The sequence below is a fragment of the Stegodyphus dumicola genome, chromosome X1, assembly GCF_044657685.1.
Source record: "Stegodyphus dumicola isolate Sdum_Otavi_A_Nest chromosome X1, ASM4465768v1".
NCBI lineage: Eukaryota > Metazoa > Arthropoda > Arachnida > Araneae > Eresidae > Stegodyphus > Stegodyphus dumicola.
In genome coordinates, this window is record NC_140780.1 from 63,004,173 (window position 1) to 63,027,800 (window position 23,628).

At 33.1% G+C, this 23,628-nt stretch overlaps 1 protein-coding gene across 4 annotated transcripts in view; it reads right to left on the reverse strand.

Moving 5' to 3' along the window:
• Window positions 1–23,628, reverse strand: part of Ask1 (apoptotic signal-regulating kinase 1) — a 259,398-nt gene that overhangs the window by 213,673 nt on the left and 22,097 nt on the right. For all 4 annotated transcript variants that reach the window (XM_035377348.2, XM_085807445.1, XM_035377341.2 and 1 more), the window contains one exon: window positions 6,640–6,680. The gene's annotated coding sequence lies outside the window, so the exon portion shown is untranslated. The remainder of the gene's footprint in view (window positions 1–6,639; window positions 6,681–23,628) is intronic.

The window sequence follows — 23,628 nt, forward strand, 5'->3', positions numbered from 1 at the left end:
AACATAACTATAAAAACAAGTCAGAAAACGCTGCTATGATGGCTTGCTAGTAGAAGAGCCATAATCTTGAACCTGGGCATTCAGGAGAAGGCGCATGCATGTTTATAAGTGCATAGTACCTTAGCACAATGAAGAGTACTTAAAATGCTGTTGAACTGAAAGTCCTCTCTAGAGGTTTGGCAGTAGGGAAAGAGGGGTGGGAGATACCCCTAAGGGTGTTTTCGGTCAAAACTGGAACAAAACTTCCCCTTCCCCACGTGTGTAGTTCTGTCACTGCATGGCTAACATTTTCAGTGATGAGATGGCTAAATTACTAATGACTTTTGCCATTCCCAATAAATGCATTAAGTTGCAGGTGTCTGGCCTTCTTAAATAACAACAGTTTGAAAATAAAACTCTTTACAACTTTTCAAGCTAAAATTAAATTATGAATATAGCTTTCTGAAATTTTTATATTTTACACTTAAAACTGTGAAATATATTTTTAAGAAGATTTATACTGTCATTATTAAAAAATTCCTTTATTAAAAAAAACATATATTAAAAGAAGCATTATTTAAATCACAATCTATGAAAATTTTGCAGTTTATAATAGCAGATAATTACAAATAAATTCTTGCACTAATTTTAAAATGATATTAAGACAATCATATACTGTAAGAAACAAATTGTCCATGTGCCTTTTTAGTCTGAAAATGTTTCAGATATTTCCGCTTATTGAGATGTATCTTCCTCTCTTTCACCACATTTCTAAGTTAATTTGCTTTAGTGAACAAACTCAATGTTTCTATTTGTCTGCATCATCTGCTGCAGTATGTGTTAATTTGTTAATATTTTCAACGACATTCCTTTGGAGAAGAATTTCCTTTTGCGTACTATAATCAACTTCTTTCTCAGTAAGATTTTGTTTCATCTCCGAATTTTATGATTTACTTTATAAGTTCATTTTTTTTTAAACTGTATGTCTCTAGAATGAGCAGAAGTTACTAATCTTAATTTAGTAATTTCAATATTGAGAAAATTTTCAGAAAATTGTATGGAATGATACAATGCAAATACAAATTAAGGAGACTATTTTAAATTGCCAATTTTCAATACCTTTCTACAAAAAATTCTTCACTACAGATGCCTGCCCATACAACAAATTTAGAATCAAAGTTTGCCATATTTCTGACTAATGAAAATCACAAAATAAAAGAAGAGAAAATAAAAGAAAGAGAAATGTGTTTAAGAGAAAGACATCTGGGGTGAAAAGTTGAAAATGTTATAAGATCTGGCCTTCTTAGATAGCATACAATTAAACCGGAACTCCAAAAGAAAATTTGTGAGTTTTCACTATGTCCTATAAATACATAGAGACAGGGAAAGAGTACAAATGATCCTTTTATTAACCCAAATAAAGTTTAACAGACAACATCAACTTGCACTTACAGAAGCCAATAGTTCAAGTTTTAAATCAAAAATAATGGATGAACAAAAATTAATGAAACTTAAATAGAGCGTAATAGCTTCACAATTTAACGCACAAGCTGGTTCCAACCGAAGTTGGCGTAAACAAGCCTAATGGCAAGAATAACTCAAAGCCGCAGAATTCGAATTGCTAGAGAATCAAAGTCACTGAATTCACCCTCCATAATCTTCCTTTAGATACTTCCTTCCTTCTACCTAATTTGAATATTATGCATGCTGGAAACTTGCATTCTGGCAGGGAAATAAAAATGAAACTTTATAGAAAAGTAAATTAACCCAAAATAACTGGTTAGAAACTTAAGTGACACTCTATAATTCAGTTCCTTATTATTACAGCACTGTTATTAAATTGCATCAAAGGCCTTCTTGTTAATTACTGTGCAAAAATGGCAAAAATACACCGAACTCTTCGCAAACTGTTGACAAACGGCTAGAAATCCTTAACATAGTCATAAATGCACCTGTCACAAGAAAAGCTGTCAATAGGCTTGCTGGTTTATTACAGTTCATTAATAAGAGGCCTCTTGGTACTGTTTAAGTAACGGGAAGGGGGCTTGATAATAAGGAAGTACTGCCGTTTCACAGTTTTTTTCCTGAGAATTCTCCAGATAACACAGAAATCTCATCACAAGTTCCCTCCAGTTTACTCTATCTTATTACTGTTATTATATTTTTCACAGTGGCTTTTCCTTGATTTTTAGTCAATAAAATACTTGCCAACTTTATGAAAATAAAAATCGTAAGACTTTCTAAAGAATTTCACAAAAATTCATAAAATGAATTTTATAGAAAAAGCTTATATGTATTTTATACACATATGAGTATTTTGAAAGAATTAAACAGGGAAAATTACTTATGAAAATTAGGACAAATGAAATTAATTTGAACATTAATGGAAAAAAAGTTAAAAATTCAGCTTTACCATATTTATTATTTTGCTTAAATTTCAGAATCAATATATTCAAAAATCGTGAAAATGAAAGGCAAAGGCGTTTTAAAACATGACTGAAACAAAAATAATTTAATATTGTTTTTCTAAAAAACCAAATTTTAATATGCTGTAGTTATTTATAACACATCATAATTACATTCTTATATTTGTTAAAACAATTGTCATAAAATTCACAAATCAATAAACAAAAGTTTCTGTGAACAAATTGATCTCAAAACTACCAAACTTGGCAATGAACAACAAAAGAATTCATAATGTAGCAAAAAGGGGAAAAGATTGTTTGTTCTCTGCATTACAAAGAGAACAACTTTTAAATAGTAACCCAAATTTCTGGCAAAAATACGAGCTTTAAATACAAATCTTGTGTTAAAACTAATGTAATTCTTCTATAAATTATGAAAACTTTGTGAAAACTGGCAGACACGCTTTAAATTTTGCTGAAAGCTATAATCTGACACAGAAAAATTATCCCAACAGCCAAATGCTGTCATGGGTCCTTTTTTATTTCATTCTATAGATTTGTTTTTACTTAAATGGTTATTTTTTTCTAAAAATGGAAGCTCTAGATCAGGGTTTCTTAAACTTTTTTCAGTCAAGACCCCTTTTTATCACCGAGATTCTTTCCCTACCCCCAGGACCCCATAATTTTACGAAATTTTGTGTGACCCCATAAGCATTGCACAAATCTGATACACACATGTGTGAAACTGTCAAATTTTTCACTTGTATTGTAATATAATATTGCAGTTTCAGGTCATTAACTTTAATTTCTAATTTTAAGACAGAGAACAATGTGAAAATTTTAAATAAGTAACAGACGAAATGACAGCATCATGTGCAAAGCAAGTAAAATGAATGTTTCTATTATAAAAACAATGTGTCGAAACATTTTCTTTGTCTGTATTGTCTAACTTTATCTAGTTTCAGATACATTGTGTAAAAATATTTGGTAATCATAAAATTATTATAAGTTAAAGAAATATCAAAACTGCTAAAATTTTCGGCAACTCCTTGCTGCTCGTCCTGTGACCCCCCACCTGGAGTAAGAAATGCTGGTCTAGATCAACATTTATTAAACTGTGAATCCTGATCCCAAATAGAGTTGCAAAGTGAAATTTTTGCATCGCAAAAATATAATTCAAATACATGAATTTAAAGAAACATTAGCCACACTGTTTTCATTATCTTTAATTTAATACACATCCTTTTCTGTTTAGTATATTTATAAAAGCACAATATTGGCCAAGTTGAGATGTAACCTAAAATTTGCATACTGAAAAATAGCGTTTAAGACAAATCAAGAAAATCATAATAACGGTGTCGCACTGCAGTTTTAGCACATAAGATTATTTTAAAATCAAAATATACCCACATACAAAGTAAGTAACATCCTGCACCACACAGGTGTCCCGAGAATAAGGCTGGCATCGCCGAGACCAATGTAGCAATGTCACTTTTCCAGTTCTCTGCATAAATATGCTACACAAATGACATCTTACAATCAGCCCATATTAAAAGGCAGAAAATTCTTACCCCTATGCCATATCACCACACAAGTTAATAAAACCTAACCTAACATCTCAACTTAATATATTTGCTTTCTCTTTCATGTTAAACCTTGCAATATATGTATTCTTTGGCACTTATATTAAACGTTGGGGCTTCAGAGTACTTTTGATAATATTTAATACCGTATATGCTCACATAATGTCCACACTTTGTTTAGCAAAATTACATCACTAAAATGCAGGTGCAGATATTACATGGATCGTTCAAATGTCGCGTTTTTTCTGAGTAATTTTGGGTGTAAATTCCATTTCAAACAGCCAAGTTAAGTTCTAAGTGGAAGAAAATGGCATAAGTAATAAAAGTATCAAATTTAAAGTTGTCTAATAGCTACCTAAAATTTACAAACTCACTTTCTCCTATCCACATATATCTATTACCCCGTTTACGTTATCAACACTCGGTGGGTATTAGTTACCACAGGAGCACAATATAAATGCACAAATTAACCAACACTTGCAATTTAAATATTTACTTTTACACAAATTAAATAAACGTTGGTTCTTTTAATATCTTGTACACATTATTTTTTTAATAATCTGTTGTGACGCACTGTATGAAAATCCAATTCGTTTCATCATTCACCGCAACCAGTACTCGCCTTGAAGTGTGATGTAGTAATGCCTTCTTGTGCCACAACAAGCATTCTTATTTGGCACATTTTCCCATGTTACTGTGTATCCTTAAGCACGCATATCATGAACATAAGCAGCTATTTGTTTTCCTAAGTTCGGAAACTTACATTTTGAACCATGAAATGCACATCTTGTTTTGTTCGTTGCTGCCAGCTGATCCCGCTGTTTGCTTCAATTACGCACACACTTTTTGTACACCTTATACAGTCAAAAGTCGTTAATTCGGACACCCATAATCCGGAATGATCTATAATCCGGACCTCAAAGCTACAAACTTTCAAGACTTTTACGGCTGCGAATATGTGTGTGCGCATGTGCGTAATACGTTTACGCGTTTAATGTATAACAGACGGTATAAGCTAAGCTAAAATTATCTAATTCAGTTAATGTTGCAGATTGCGTTGTTCCTGAATCTTCGAATTGGATCCGGCTTATTATTTTTTGCAGACTGTTAGAGCAATTTTATAAAAGTAAGCTTGAACTTTCGATTATGTCAAATAGAATTTCCAATATGTATTTGCTAATATGTAAAGGATCTACAAAGCGAAAGTATGTTTAGAAGTCCTTAAACAAAAAGTGGAATTGCTGCAAAAAAATGGATAAAGGCATATCCTTCGTTTCTCAAACCAGTTTGAAATCTGTTTATCAATTTCACGCTGCTCTGTGGCTGGGGGGGGGGAACGCCGAAAAGCCGCGGCGCGCAATGAATTGGAAGTTAATCTGACAGCACTATCCTTATCTTCAGGGCAGATGTTTTAATTTTATTTCGCTTATAATTCCTTACTAAAAGTAGTGTTTCATCTCGATGTACTCCGTCTTTGATATGATTTAAATCGAATTCCTCGTCATTATAATTCACTTCTGATAAAGAAAAAAGTGATACAGAGGTTATTGAAAACGAAAACATTTTGATTGACAAATTAGTCGGTATTCTCGACACAGCAATTATAGGACTTGAACAGCGGAACTTTGTAACTGAACAAAAAATTATGTCTGTTTATAGAATTAAAGAGCAAGTATCATCACATAAAACGAAGCAACTTAAACAAATTACATTGAAAGAAATGTTTATTAAAGTAAACAAATAAATATTAAGCTGCGTTTTTTTTTTTTTTTTTTTTTTTTTTTTGTAAATTTGATGCCCTTTAGATCATAATTGTTTTTTATTTCATAAATTATGGTTTCATATTTTTTATTTTATAATTTCTGCATGCCATCTTACCAGATTTAAAATGATGATCTATAATCCGGAAAAATCGATAATCCGGAATTGCCGAAGTCCCGACGAGTCCGGATTAACGACTTTTGACAGTATACTTATGCTGCTACTCTTTTTCCGTTTTCCTACGCATATTCTACAACTTTCAGTTTAAAAGACGCTGTATTTTCCCCCATTTCAAGCACGCTACATACTAACTATCACAAATTCCAAATGATACTATGAATGAAAAAAGAAAGCTTGAAATATGCAAATGCTCTAAGGAGGAAAGAGGGGAAAGTCATTTCATTACAAAACGGTATTTTCTGGAAATGTGAAAACCTGTTTGAACTGCATTTATTATCACATCTACCAAGTGCTCTGCTGGAGCCAAGGTTATGACTGAATCACAGCTGCACCAGAATGCAAGGAAAATCTTTGCTTTCCATCCTGACAACAGCCAAGACAAAGCAAATGCATACTCTTTCTTTAAAGATGTTTATTGACTAAAGGGAAAAAGGCGATGTTATAAAATATATTTTAAAGTAATACATTCTTTAGTTTTTGGGGTGTGGGTCATCTTTTTTTTTTTTTTACATAAATTCCATCGGTAAAGCTGGGATGTGGACAATACATGAGTGCGGACATTACACATATATGTTACATATTTTTGCATACCTTTATTGTGCAGAAAATTAAAATCAGATGCTCTAAACGCTTTAAAATATAAGACTTTATGAATTAAATGAGCACTCTGCAATATTATCGTAAAACTAAACTACTTTGACTAAAAAAAAAAAGGAAAATGGAATACTCACATTTTTGCAAAAGTATGACAGCTCCCAGAAGGCCATTATACCTATAATTAAAAAGCAAACCTTAAAAAAAGGAACAAAACAATCTCTATTTATGTATAATTGATACAAAAAATACTCGTATCTTTTTAGTCAAAACATGTGAAATGGAAAGTTTTAGTGATGAAAAAGGTTCTGGCTTTTGGATCCGTCCTTTACTATAAGTAGTAACAATGAAGCATGGTAAAATAGAAGTCTCAGAAAAAAACAAAAGAGCATAACAAAAAGAAATCAGATTTTAAAAGAAACAATTGTAAGAAATTTAAAAAGACTACATGCAAGCGCCAAATAGCTTTCATACTTCTTGACAGATTAGGTAGGTTATTTAAATTAGCAAAGCTCACAAGAACTATCTGCCTAAGTGGAGAGATGGCTTGTGGAGGACTCTCTTAGGGAAGCTGGTTCATTTTCATATTACATATAGGTAAAATCATAAAAGACCAACCATGCAGCTAGCCCATTCACCAAGGATCAAAGTCAGGTCAAACGTCCAGTATACAGTCCTTAACCACAGCCACTGGCAGGCCACACATCTTAGCAGAGTCAGAAGACGAGGAAAAAGTAAATCTCCGATTCCAGACAAATAACAGAATGACATAACATTAACAGATTCATGCCAAATTTCACAGTGCATTATACATTTAGCAAATAAGTTAAAATCAGCTTCACTTAAAATAACTTTTTAGCATTTCTATGCAATTTCAGAAGTTATGAAATCAGACATATCAATGATTGTAATTAACAATAATTTCAAATGACAGGTGTTTTGTATGCTTTATCACATTTGTAACTTCAGGAATACTCAGCCTGACATGACTAAAAATATTAGGAATAGAAAATGAAGATTTTTTTAGTAAATTTAAAGGCTAAGATATAGTAATCTAACCCTTTTTGGGGCGGTATATAAAATAATTTAAATTGTAACTTACAGACCCTTAGGACACAAAATTGAGACTTAAAAAAAATCTAGAGGGAAACCCTGAATTTTGAGGGCCGGAATTTATTTTATAAAGGTGCCTCTCTATGACATTTTTTTTCCAGGTAGCTGCCAATTGTTAATTTTTGTTTTTTTCCATCTATTTCTGCAAACTTTTTATGTGCATCTATAAAGATGGGTGCTTGAGCACAGTTATGTAAGTCTGAAGGCAGAAAACTTTTAAAATTTCACTAGAAATTTAAAATTAGAAAATTAAACTTACGTTTTTCGCACTTTGATGATGCCACCCAGCTGAATATACTTATTAAAAATATGGGTAAAAAGATTTTAAAAGTGATTTAAATTCAATATTATTATTTTATGAAACATTTTAACAAATTTGCATGCATTGCTGCATGCAGAAACCGTATCATGCTGCAAATTTGCTAAAATTTTTGCATGCAGAAACCACATATGTTACAACGAGATGTTACTCAGGTGAAAAAATTAAAATGAAACAGTACGACTCAGCTGAAAAATTATGTTGCATTTTTGAAGTTATTATATTTTATGCTTTAGATACCATATAAAAAGAGTATGCTTCATGCTATGATAACAAGAATCAACCCCCCCTACGTACACTTTCGATTATCAGGCCGGTATATAATATATACTGGTGCACTTCAAAGGGTTAACAGGTTAATATTAATAATACTCACTTGCATTTCCAAAAAAGAAAAATAATTTTGAAGATTAATGTGAAATAAAAGCACCAATTTGATATAAGATGCATAACAAGAAGTAAGCAATAACAGTTTTTAACTAAAAACAGCAAATTATTGGCTGGGATTTAGTTGTCCTAAAAGGATTAGGGATTAAATTTAGGGATAAGTAATAAAAATAAAAGTAAGAATGATTTGTTGTGGGTCAATAAAGGGTTAGACTTATTTTTATAGATCCACACAAATTTATTTTTATGAATAATTTGCACACATTTAAATTTCATTCTAATTTTTCCAGACTTTTCATAATATTCCTCTTTGAAAAATTAGCTGTATGTATCCAAATACTTTTTGAAGTTTGTTTTTGATACAGAGATTAGATACAGACAGGATAGCTTGCTACATACTGAGTCTTTACATTAGTTACTGAGTCTTTACATTCACTGGTCTCCTCAAGAATAATAACTATAATAATATACTTTTTTAGACTGTGTTAAGTCTTCTTATGCTAATAAATACAAAGCTTTACCATTTACTGATCAGAAACATTTATACATAGAACATAAACCCCTCCATCAGCACAGATATTGTGAAACAAAATTTGAGAAAAATTTTTATTAGTAATGGCAATCCATATCCAATCACAGTTTGTTGCATACTGGAATTTGGGGCCAAACTCTTTTCAGTTTGTGAAGAGAAGATTCAACAAATCTTTTGTTTCTGTGAAAAGCTAAAAAGCTATTATAACACTATAACAACAGCTAACAATTAATATTAAATGCATAATAACCAATTATTTGTAAGTAAAATATTGTCGTCACCATGTGAAGATGTTGACAGTTTTGAAGCGTTTTGGGTTCTTTCTCTTTTTCTAAAGCAGTTTGAAGACTGAATTAGTCATGTCTTTTTAATTTTTGGTTGTGTTTTACATCATCTGATTTGTCATAGTTGAAGACAATACTAAATGAGCTAAAGGGTCTTTGGATCTTTGGCCCCTTCTATTCGAGACCTTGATGACAGACACAATGTGGATCGCTCAAATCTCTTGATATTGATTGTGAAGTTATGATTCCTGAAATGTCAAATGGTGGCAATACTGAACAAGTTATTGTTCCTGCAGTATCAGAGTATATGGTGTCTCATACTTTGAACTAGTGAGATCACACACATGAATTTCTATCTTTGTGTCTGTCGCCCACCACATGTGTCATGTGAGGTGTTGCAAGCACCGCGAATAGAAGTTGAATATTTACAGCTTGCTCCAGACACAGCTATTTCAGAAGTGATAAGTAAAACTGTCATGCTACAGACAGAAGATTACAGGTTCTCTCCTTGCAGGGCAGCATCAGTTAGATGAACACGCACTTCACAGGCACCTTCTATTGGCAGACATTATCGTTAAAATACCGTACTTGACGGCATATAAGACGCACTTTTTTTCCTAAATTTGGTCTCAAAAAGTTACCTGCGTCTTATACGTGAAGGACACAGGTTAACTTTCAATACTGAATGCTATTTTTAGCCCAGATAAAGATCTAGACACACATAACTTTTTCTACATCTACATGTGTGTGGCCTTCTAAATAAGGATGCATCTTATATGCCGCCAAATACGGCATTTTTAGTTATAAAAACAAAACCAGACAGCAATTTTGCAATACCAATTACAGATATGCCATGAGACCAGAGAGGTCAAAATCAACTAACAGCAACACGGCTAAATCAACTTCCACTTCAAGCTTTCCTTTAAATAAGTTCTTTTCTTTACTGAAGCTGCTCATCAACAATTATGATTACTGTCATTATTTTGGTAAGTTATCAACATAAAAGGAATTACATACTAACTACACTCCCCATGCAATTGATAATAGGATGTGATGAATAATATTCTACATATGAGATTCTTAGCAATGGAAATTTTAAAAAAACCTTTTTCATTAAAAAGATAAAATGCAGAATGATTCTCTTGCTCGGAATCCTAACCTATTAATAAATAAATATATATGTGTGTGTGGGTTTTTTTTTTTTTTTTTTTTTTTTTTTTGTGTGTGTGTGTGTGTGATTACAGCTTAAAAATTAGCAAATAATTACTTTCAACAATTATTTTAATCAGATATTTTTTATTTTTTATTAATTACTTTATTAAATTAATTACATTCATTTATTAAATGGTTTCCATGTGTTGAAGGATATCAAAGTAATTAAACCTCTCTATTCGGATGATATTAAGAAGCATAATAAACATTCTTACTATTATAATAAATAATTAGAGGTCATATAAATTGTATATAATGTTATTAATTAGCAGCATAGAGCAATAATAGAGTACAAAAAAAACTTCACAGCTTTTTGGCATTAATAACTCAGAGTCATTTTAATCCCACAAATATCAACCTACCTACACACACATATTAACAAACAAAACAAAACAAAAATATTATGCTATAAACAACTTAGAATGATTTGGGAGCTACTGCAAAATATTGATCAGTATGAGAAAAAGAAACTATTGAATTAATTACTTTACATACCAAAGACACACGACTAACTGGTTAATTTAGAAAGATGGTTATGTAATACCCAGACAAAGCAGTTATTAAATTTTCCATTCTATCATTCACAATACGATGTGAAAACTAATCCAATTGGTGCATGTTCACATGACTACTTCTACACCAGATCAATATGAGAGCTCTCACCTCCTAAACCATTTTTCTAGTTTTGCAAAAACATTTTAATTCATATTAATATGATTTGGCATGTTTCATGCCAGTTAATACCATTAGATTAGTTAAGAATACATATGCAGACAAGGAAGGGTTACTTTCTAATCAAAACTCATGCTCTCATTTGCATCATGGGATTATCTATAAGCTATATCAAAGAGTAAACTGGGATTTAATATAATTGTATAACAAATGTTTTAAGGGCAAGCAGGTATATAGAAATAACAGATGCAAAACAGAAGGGGGAAAGCAAAGCCTATGAATTTTATCAAGAAGCAGCTGTCTCAAGATAATAGTTATGCCTGTCTTACTAAATGTGTAGCAAACACAAAATGCAATTTTCATATCGAATATTTTTTTGACTATTCGTAAGCCACACATCCTTTCTTGCCATCCTTGGCATTTAGCTAGTGCAGATTGACAAAAATGCTAAATACTCGAGTGAGCGGGATGTAAACAGAAAGTTTGCTTATTTTGAAGGAAAACTTCCATTCTTTGTGGCTTGACACAAATGAAACTTGGGAATTTTTCACCATAATCAAATAGGTTTTGGCATTACTTGCAGATCTTTTTTTATTAGAAACAATTACTAATCATCACTTGATAAAGGAACTTGAACGTAATGAACAAGGTGAAAGATCTACAGTCTATTGTAGAAAAACTGTAGTAGTAGAAAAACTGCTAAGAGAATAGTCAGTGTAAGAGACAAATCATAAGCTTTCACAAAAGAAGCTACCCAAATTTAAAAAAGAAGCACAATATCATGCAAGAGATCAGAAACACATTTTTTTGAATACTTGTGTGCTTGAAACTAGCAAATCAAACATTTTAGGGCTATTATGAGACAGAGAACCTAATACTTTAGAGGTTAGTCCAGAAGGATGAGGGATGCAAGGAAGATGAAGTAATGGAAAACTCTGTTAGCTCTTAACTGAGTTCCACAGAATCTCAAAAGATCTGCATGCCCTATAACATTATGCTTTAAACTTTTACTGCCCTCTACCCAGGAGAGAAAGGAAATTTAGGATGATGAAATGAATAATGATGCAGCAGAAGAATTTTTGAAGCAAAAAGACTTACCATATTTAACCTATATAAAGATACCTTGATAGTTTGGTGGGAGTAGGGAGGTTAAATTAAGTTTGCATATGCTCTGTGATGGATATTGAAGAACTGCAAATAATTCTTTGTGACTGTTAAACAATCATCAACTCTCGACCTTTTCCTGAATGGGACATTGAAGAAGTTGGATTTTTTAATCTAGACTTGGTAGAAGATCAGGATCTCAAAAATGACTCAGATACAAATTAAGATTGAGAAAAGAGTTACAACAAAGATTTTTGTAGTGGGGGTTAGGCAAGGTGAAGATGAAAATGAATAAAAGGTTTTTGAAGAAGACAAATGTTAATGACATCACATTAACTGGAAGAGATAATAAAACTTGTTTAGAATGTTTATTGGTGAGGAAACATAACAGTCTTTATACTTTGATAATAATTGCAATTTGATGCATTATAGAATGATTGGCATTCTTTCTAGAGTGCCATGCAGCCCTTTCATTCTGGTGTCCATTATAATAATAAAAAAAAAATAGAAAAAACAGTTTTTTTTTAGATGTCGAGTGGCTCAATCTAGGTAGATGATGTTTTCTATGAAGCAGATTTGGTAGAATAGACTTTTAAGTTAAGTACTGCAGTAAGACGCTGGGTTGAATTTGCATCAGTTTAGAAAAAAAATCAGAACTAAAAAATACTTTGAGATGATAGTGGAATAATTCAGGAAATGAATAAAATAATTCTTTAAATACATTAGGACTTAACTAGTATATTAGTAAGAGATGTAATTTCCTTGAATGTAGATAACCTGCGCAAAACACAAAATAGTTTCATATAAAACACAGAAAGAAGTATATGAAAGGTAACAGCTACTATTTTCTATCCAGTAAGTTTCCGGGCACCATTTGTGTTACATGCAAAATTGATAATGCAGAACTTTTGACAGATGAGTTTAGAATTTGGCAAGAAGATTCCAAATAAATGCAAGCAGTTGTGGTCCAAGAGATGCAATAAAATTGAAAAGTTAAAAAAATTCCAGATGTTTCACAAAAGATTTCCCAAGCAAACTGAATCAAAATAAAAGTACCAAATCACATTTCTTCTACGACACATTAATTAGAAGTATATGGTGCAGCTGTATGTTTCAGATTGGTTAACAATGGGAAGATAGCATTTGTTACAGTAAAATCTAGAATTGCACCAATAAAACAAAAACTCACACTGCCAAGGCTAGAACTGTCAGGCACATTAACATCTGTAAGACTTGCTTAAAATTTAAAAGAACTTTTCCAGTTTGTGAAAAAAATACCTATTTATGAACTGATAGTAAGTATGATAGTAGTTCATTGAGTCCCATACTGCTCTTGAATGTTAGAGAATGCTTGTAAAAAAATCAAATATAGGAAAACAATCATTAATGATCAAATCATTAAGTAAATGGAGTAAAATATCCCCAAGTAAATGCAGCCATTGTAGTGGAAAGTCTAGTCCAGTACACATTTTATATACCAAATGTTCTCCTGGATATTAGTTATTTTCAAAATTATGACACTCAAGACCGGATTGGTTAGCTGAAACAGTGAGTGCTTCACTTAAAAATTATTGCAACAAATGGAATTTTGTGATGCCGAATTAGAAGAGAAAAAGTGTATAAAGGCACTGTACAACCATCACTACAGAAAAATCTAATCTTCGTTTCAGTCTTGTAAAGTACAGTAAATTATTTAGAGCTATTTAAGTGACTGGATGGATCCTTGGATTTATTTACAACTTAAGAAATAAAAATGACAAGAAAAAAAGAACCTTGACTGCAGAGCTCTGCCACAGAACTGTATTTCATAAAGGAAGTTCAATATAACATTTTATTGATGAAATTAATAGTTTAAAATCTGAGCAGTTACTTCCAAAAACTATAAAATTATGAACTGAAGAATCTTTTTCTAAGCGAGGAGTACTGTTCACAGAAGGAAGACTATAAAAATCATCTTTAAGTTTTCATGTACAGCATCACCCAAAATTAAATTTGTAGATTTTCTGGTGCATGATGCAGCGACAAGCCATGACATCATTACCTTCACCTAGAACTAAATCTTTCCAATTTGCCTTTCATCGTCGAATTATATCAAGAAGACGGTTGTGCTCTGAATATACTCAGATAATGCTCATACATTCAAGGCATGTATTAAGCTATTCTGACAAATGTTTTTTATTCCACAAAGGGCATTCAGTAGACGTAACTCATCGAAAGAGGAGCCTGGTGGGGCGGATTATAGAGCAGACTTGTGTGGTCCATTAAAACATTAAGAAAAATTATTGGTTGAAAATCACTTCTAGCCAAAGAGAATTAGAAATTGTACTGGTTGAAAGTGAAGTGGTGATAAATCGACAATCCTTGATTTACAAACAATGAGCCTCAAGTTTTGTCACCTGCTGATTTCCTGCTAGGATAGAAATTTGCCTCCTATCAAATACATTGATAACATGTACAGCACTAAAGAAATTCTCTTAAAAATGCATCTGTATCATGAAAAGCTGTTAGATAATTTTGGAAAATCTTTTATAATGATTATTTGCTGAATCTGAAATCTGCGAATTGTGTGAACAGTCATTCTACAAAACAGGGTTTGAATGATATAGTGATGAACACATACCACATAACATGCAGAGATTGGGGAAGTTCTGAAAACCTTTCCTGGAACAGATGCACTAATCTGCAGTTGTGAAACAAAGAATAAAAAGGAATTATAAAGAGATGTTTACAGTTAAGAGAGAGTGCTAAAAATATTAGATATATAATTATGGAGACATTGTAGCGATACTTATTAAGTGCATAGTTTTGATATTACCATTGTTTATATGCATATTTAATACTTTAAAGATGAAATGCACATATTAGAAAGTTTAAGGATGTAGAAAATGCGTATTACTAAAATTTTAACTCTGGGGGGGGGAGGGAACTTTCTGGTACTAAGCCTAGCATTTAATTTATATTTCGGTTTGAACAGACACTTTTCTCTGCCTCTGAATGGCAACAGTCTGAACTTAAGAACTTATTTTTTGACTTGTTTTGACAGCTTGAATGTTGTAAATGAGATGTCAGATTAGATTATAGAGCTTATGATATCCAAAGAAATTTGTTTTAAACTAGATTTGGGGGGGGATATAGAAATATCACTGAACCACTAGTTGTAGAATTTTAGATGCTGCCGGCCTTAAATAGAATTTTCATAGAATTTCGGAGATATGCAGTGCCCTATTGTCTATCGAACATTTTGGTGCATTAGTCAGGAAGTTATATTTTTGATTCTTCAATTCAACATTTTGTGTGTGTGTGTGTTTGGATTTATGTTGGTTCATTCCAAATGAGCTGACTGCATTTGGATATTATTTACTTGGATAAGTATTTACACTTCTTGTTATATTTCATCAGAGCTGGTGTAAGGAATCGCAAATGTCAAGATTTGGATTCCATTAAATAGTTTGATATACATCTGAAAAGGTACGAAAATTTAATTTCTTTATTTACAATAGAATTGGAAAAGTTGAAAAAAGTAAGAGCTAGTCAAAAGAGATCAATTACAAAGCTTATTGGTAAAATAGATAAGAATATTGAAGAAAATAAGCCAGTGTGTAATTTAAAGGCATTACTGAATCAGATGAATGCTAAAATTGAAAATATAAAATTGACTGATAATTCTATACTGAAGGAAACAGATTTAAAGAATTTTAATGCAGAAATTTATTCCATAGAAGAGTATCATGATAAACTACTAGAATACAAGAGTAATTTGACTGTTAAAATAGAAGAATTACATGAAAGTACTTAAGATTGTAATTCTAATGAAGAAGTAAAAAATAAACCCAGTTCTAATTATCTTGCGAATCGAAGTACAGAAACTTCATCTATAAAATTACCTAAACTTGGCGATTTAAACAATTAGCAGGAATTTCGGAATCAATATGAAACAGCTATCCATAACAATGACTCCTTATTGAAAGTAAATAAATTTAGTTACTTAAAGTTGCTATTAGGTGGGGTAAACTATACTGGATTTTCTGTCTTTTGCTCATAAACGAGAATTACGATTCAGCTATAGAATTGTTTGGGAGAAACGATTTGGTAATAAATATATGGTGGTATGGCTTATCTGATGAACTTTAATTAAGTCAATTATCATGTATCTGGCACATACATCAGAGTGACCTATCTACCCGAAATTACGGTATTATACTGTGTCATAAAAAATATATGCACCCAGAAGAAATTGAGCCACAATCATGAAACTCGGAAGGATGTGGTCTGGTAAAATATATGCAAATGGTTTAAATATTGATGCTAATGAGACAAGGCTAAGTGTGCTATGCACATATGAGATGTTCAGCTGGGAGAGTTTAAAAGCATGATTGCTCATGCCGTAAGACTATTCAAACGAATTTGTCGACTTGGGTGGGCAGTATTGTGACTAGAGATGGCTCTGAGATGTAACTGGCAGCAGTATGAACAGTTGTCAGACTTTGAGAAGGGAACATAGTGGGTCTCAAAGAAGCAGGTTGGTTGAACAGGTATGTCGGCCGCCACCTTGGCCAGAGTGATATGGTAGTTTTTCGGTGTTAGATACAATAGTTCACGAAGGGGTTAATCTATTGTTGCGACGGGTCAAGGAATCTCAGAAACACAAATGAGTACGAGGATCACACAAGCATATGAGCAGCCACTTCAGCACCAACAATGATGCTAGAATTGATTCGACACCATTTACCACCTTCCAGGCATCTGGTGGTATCAAGGAAACCATTCAGACACAACTGGCTGATGCTGGTATATGCTGCCGACATCCATTAACCCATTCTGTACAGGCATGTCACACGTGCATCAGCAGTGAACATTACCTCATGGCCAGGTATGTCATATTTGAATCGCCATTTAATTCACTCTACCGGACACATTTGACCTTTTAGATAGAACGTTTAATTAATATTTTTTGTTGTCACTAGACGTAGCTGTATGCCTGTCATGGGGAAATATATCAAAAGTTAAGTATGTTTACCTTCATTCCTATGCAATTTTTATTTTTGGTATTTTGTTTCAGAATGAGAGTGAGATTTGTGGGTAGGTGTTGAGCAATGTAATGTCTAATTCAGAAGTCAAACAATGTAATGTCTCTTTAACTGCGTCATTTGATATATACAAATGCACGTGCTCTCGCTGCATTGAGGTACTTTTTATTTTTATTTCTGCGATATAGTGGGATAGACATTCTATCATTAGAGATTTTTTTATTACTCTTATATTTTTTCCTTTTTTTTTTTTTTTTTAATTATTCTTAGATTTTTTGTGCTTTCAGATGAATATTTTTAATCGTCAGCGGAACGTATCTTTTTTTAATGGCAAACGAAAGCAGTAGCTAAACATAGAATACACACAATAGCTAATTCGTTAGTGTTGAGTAATGTAATGGCTCTTACTGCATCATTTTACTCTCGACAACAAATGCCGGATAGAATCGCTGGCTTAATTTTACTTAGATTTTTTGTGCTTTGGGATGAATATTTTTAATCGTCAGCGAAACATATATTTTTTTAATGGAAACGAAAGTAGTATCTAAACATAGAATATACATAATCGCTAATTCATCAGTGTTGAGTAATGTAATGGCTCTTACTGCGTCATTTTATATAAACAAATGAACATGTTCTTGATGCTCTGGAATACTTTTAATTTAATTTATTAATTTTTCTTATTTTTATTTTATTTTTTTTATCGGTTATAGTGGAGTAGATGTTCTATGTAGATGTGTGTGTGTGTGTGATTATGGCAAAGCCTCGAGAGCTATCTGCCTAAGGGGAGGGATGCCTTTGTGGAGGACTTTCTAAGGGAAACTGGCTGATATAGACGTTATACATGGGGAAAACCATGAAAACACCCATGCAGCCAGCCCGTTCATGAGATTCGAACCTCGGACCGAACTACCAATGTTCAGCGACTTTACCGCTCGGCCACTGGTGGGCCTGTTTTTCCATATATATTTGTTTGTGGGATAAGGGGGAAATTAGTCTAGAATGATTATTTTATAAAATTTTTAAAGAAAATATAATAATAAAGGCTTAAAATTAATTTTGACGACTACCTGAATGTTCTTTTCATAATGAACCCAAAATTCTAAAAATTGGATGAAAAATTTCATTTATACAAATTTTTTCCAAAGCAGCGTAAATTGCCCGTCCCCGCATCTAGTTAATGTGCTGTCTCAAGAGAACACTTCGGTAACAGAGGTGCCCGTCGCAAACAGGTTAAGGTGCTTACCACTGACCCCACATCATAAGCAGTGTCGATTGGATTTTTGCTAAACTGGGGTAAGCTGGAGTATGGTGAAGGATCTTCAGTGATGTATCTTGATTCAGTCTGAGTGCTGCTGACCAACACACATGCGTGTGGAGGCAGCCAGGCCAGTGATTCTATCCAGCATTTGATGTCAAGAGGCATACAGGAATTACACAAAGTGTGACAGTGTAGACAGCGATTTGTTCAGACACGATCACCTTTAGTTGTCCTTTAAGGCACTATGAGCTCCAAGTTACGTGGACGACATTTTAACACTGGCTGAACTGTGCTATAAAGTCACCCAGGTGCCATTTATCAGCAAGACAATGCTCGTCCACATACTGCACGCCACTCCTAACAGTCTAACTCCAAGGATATGACTTACTACCATGGCCTGCAGCTCACCAGACCTCTTGCCAATACAGCACATTTGGAACATGCTTGGAAGGCAAATGAAGCCGTTCCAGAATATTGACGAATTAACTACCCATTTGCAAAGATTACGGCATGATCTCCCGCAGGGGATTATAGCTGACCTACTTGATTTGATGCCATAACGTATTTCAGCTTGTATAGCTGCCAGAGGTGGGTATACTACTTAACTGATTTGTAACCTTTTTCATGCCGTAAGTTCTTCATAAAACGATCTTTTGTTCTGAATTTGTAATAATTTGTTTATCTCCTCATACACTACATACATGTTAAGTTTCGTGACAGTAGTTCGTTTCCTTCTGGGTGCATTTTTTTTTTTTTTTTTTTTTTTGTGACAGGATGTATTTTTATTTCCATGAAAAATTTAAAATTTTTTCCATATGATATAAAATACTGGCAAAATATATGTCATCAAATGAAACATATTTATATATATAAAATATGTTTCATTTGATAACAAAACTGCATTTATTCTCAGAGTCCATTAAATCATCTTGCAGCAGTTCTGGGAGCCATCAAACATCACATAAGAAATTCCGGACCAGAATACATATCAAATGGTACAGACTAGTGGGTCTCAACCTTTTTTGCCCGATGCACCCCTTTCACTAATGTCAAATGACAGATAGATGGCCGCTTTTTTTTCCCGTAAAATACTTATATATTTATTTAAATTTATATAATTTTAATGTGTTTCATAAATTAAACAAGAAAAAGTACAAAAAATTTTGATAAATACCAAAATACGAAGAAAAGTAATTTTTTATACTTATAACTAAAACTCGCATAAATGAAAGGCTGACCACATTCCCTCCATGAAACTATGAAATTGCCCTCCCTCGAGTTGAGAACTACTGGTCTAGACTGCAATAAGTAGCATGAGAAACAACAAACAGGAACACTTTGTTCCAGTTTTTAAAACTGCAGTCAGATCTATTACATAATTTCAACAGCACATTGAAAGAAACATTTTCGAGAATTTTGAAATTCTGGATATCAGATTGGTTGACTTGCACAGAAACCAGTTCTTTGGCGAAGATTTATGCAAGACACAGCATGCACATACATGTACAGATAGAGGTAGACAGTGCACCAGAATTTCACTATTAGTCATACAGGTATAGTCCTGTGGCACTAACCGCGTAGTTCTATCCAGTTCTGACAGAAAACAACCCAGAGTTGATGCAAGGGTTTCACACTCCTCCTCCCTATCTGCAACCTCTTGAGAGCATCCTCGGCTTGTTGCACATTAAGAATGCTCCCTTGCTGCACAGGCACTATATGCTTACAAAAATCTGTGCATTCTTGGGCATTTGAAGTAGAGCACTCATCAGTACAGCACTCAGCGTCACTAACCACTAGACTGGCTGGGCAGTGATAGAACAAGCACAATAACATTTTCACCATTCGCAAAATGTTCCCTAGACAAAGTTTACGCTGAAACTGTTTCAACTAAAGCACTTTCCATTTTAAACCAATAGTAGGGAAAAACTTGTTTCACAGAAAAATTTTGTCAAACAATAGCTAGATGTGATAATTTCACAAGTTTCCTAAGAAAACATGCTCTAATTTAAAACAGAAAACTACTCAAAACTGGTTTTATTTCTCAAACAGTACTATATATTACATACATATACCAGACATGTTGTAGTCAATCTTGAAGAAACAAGAATTAAAAATGTGAAGGTCATACATACTTTATTTTAACAAAAGCATTTGCTGTGAACAAGAATGAATAATTTAGAAATGTAGCAAAGAATCAGTATTATGCTGTACCCTAGTGATGTTATATACTCATTCAATATTGGCATGAAGTTTTTCTCCTCTAAACTCAATAGCTTTACCCATCCAATATACAGTGTACAGAAAAACAATTACCGTATTTGCCGGCGCATAAGCGCACTTTTTTCCTTTGAAAATAAGTCTGAAAAACAGGGAGCGTCTTATACGTCGATACTCAGTTTTTGATTACTTTCATTCCTGAAAATTCTCTCTATTTTGAGTTATGTGATTTTTTTTTCTTATTTCCTTGCAGAGTGTGGTAATATTACAGTTACGTTTAATTCAGAGAATGTGCAGGCGCTGTCATCAATGATCACAGCTGGATTTGTTTAAACTTTCCGATTTTTGTGAACGATTTTTAAGTGTGGGAAATTTCTACTGTACAATTTTCTTATATTTGTTGGCAAGTTATGGCTCTAAAACAACGTCGGCATTTCTATAACACAGCATAACAAGCTATGTGTGATTGCGTAGGCTAAAGAACATGGAAACAGAGTGCAGAGGACAATTTGTTGTATGAGGACTCAGATGCTGATTTAGAAGACGTTTCAAGTGACTCTTCATTTAGCTTTGGAGATTAAGTATCTGGATACTGATGAAGAAAATTAAAAGGTGTTCTTTCCCAGATAGATTGGGTATTTGCAAAAAGTATTGCTTTGTATCTGTAGTATTACTTTATATTTAAAATACAGTAAATTCATTATAATGATCAGTAACAAAGTTTTATCTTTCAAAAATGTGTATAAACAAAGGGGTGCCTTTTATACGATGGCAAATACGGTATATTACCCTTTGGCAAATTTTATTAAGGAAGTACACAGAGATAGCCATGCTAAAATTGGTTTCAATTACTATTAATTACCTCCCATCAGTGCTGTAACTAGAACTCTTAGGCCCCTATGCAAAAAAATTTTCCTGGCCCTCCTGATAAACTAACTGTGCTTAAAAAAATGGAAAGTTGAAAAAAATCAAGTATTCCAGAAGCCCATGTTTTGATGATGATGTTGATCAGATCTGGAATAATTGTCAAAAAATAAAAGCACGTTTTTAGGAAACCAGTTGAAAGATATGTAACATAAAGGAAGAATAATAAGGAAAATACAGTCAAAAGTCTTTAATCCAGACTTGTAGGGACTTGGTGTCCTGTTTCCCCCTTTCATTCTAAATAAATTTAAATGATGAAACTCAATATAATAATACAGTCAAAAGTCTTTAATCCAGACTCGTCGGGACTTGGGCGATTCCGGATTATAGATCATCAGTTTAAATCTGGTAAGATGGCACGCAGAAATTATAAAATTAAAAATATGAAATGTAATTTATGAAATAAAGAGCAATTATGATCTAAAGGGTATCAAAATTTACAAAAAGAAGAGCTTAATATTTATTTGTTTACTTTATTAAGCATTTCTTTCAACGTACGCATGCGTAAAGCATACATTACGCATAGTCAAAATTAGAAAATTGCAACCATAAAACTATTGGAAGCGTATTATATTTATAATGCGTGTGATATTTATAATGACGAGGAATTTGATTTAAATCATATCAAAGACGGAACACATCGAGATGAAATACTACATTTAGTAAGGAATTATAAGTTGAATAAAATAAAAACATCTGCCCTGAAGATAAGGATAGTGCTCACAGATCAACTTCCAGTTCATTGCGTGCTGCGACGTTCCCCCCTCCCCCGCAGAGCAGTGTGAAATTGATAAACAGATTTCAGAATGGTTAGAGAAACAAAGGATATGTCTTTATCCACTTTTCGTTTGATGGACATCGAAACATACTTTCCCTTTGTTGATTCTTTGGCAGCTCCAGCATCAGAAATTCTTTTTGACATAATCGAAAGTTCCAACTTACTTTATAAAATTGCTCTAACAGTCTGCAAAACATATAAGCCGGATCCAATTCGAAGATTAAGGAACAACGCAATATGCAACATTAACTAAAATAGATAATTTTAGCTTAGCTTATACCGTCCGTTATACATTAAACGTGCATGCGTAAACATATTATGTGCATGCGTACATGCATATGTGCATGCGTACATGCATATGCGCATGCATAAAGGTATTACGCGCATGCGCAGAAAGTTTGTAGCTTTGAGGTCCGGATTATAGATCATTCCGGATTAACAAATTTTGACTGTATTCTCCCTTTACCAACTATAAAATACGAATATACTTTAGTCTGGGTATAATATTTGACATCAGATAATTTTAACCAGTTTATTTAAGATATTTTGTGTGCCTGCATGTGAGTGTGAGAGACAGATTTTTTCCTCCATTCACTGAGATACATACTGATAACAAATAAATACGTTTATATAAAAAAAGGAACATGTCGATGTAAAGTATAGCATTAAAAAAAGGAAAAAAGTCTAGCTATGGGAAGGTTTTTAAATAAAATCCAGTAAGTGTTACACATAAATATACACTGGTGTGCAAAAATTAAGGACGAGACTGTTTTTTCAATATAACTTTGTACAAAAGCTTTCCAAATCAACACATTTAATACCGTAAGATCCCCAATACGTAAGGACATGAGTAATGTAAGCAATACTTACTAAAAGAGAAATCAGAGGGATAAAAAGAAGCTTTATTGAAAAAGTACCATGGAGCGCAATGCGACTGAAGGCCGAAACATCCCTGTGATGAGTGTCCAGCAAGAAGCATCCGGTCTTTAATAGGAGATATGATCTCCCCTGACTGCTAGGCAGGTTTCACAGCGTCTGCCCATGCTGAGAATGAGGGTGTCAATGAGTTGTTGAGGCATTGCTGCCCATTCGTCTTGCAGCGCCAATCGAAGCTCCGGAATCGTTACCGGTGGTAAGGTACGAGCTGCCAAGCGTCTGCCTAGAAAATCCCATACATGCTCGATGGGATTGAGATCCGGAGATCGTGCCGGCCAATTCATACATTCAATATCCTCACTCTCTAAGAGCTGTTCGGCAGCTACTGTGCGATGACATGGTGCATTGTCGTCCATGAAA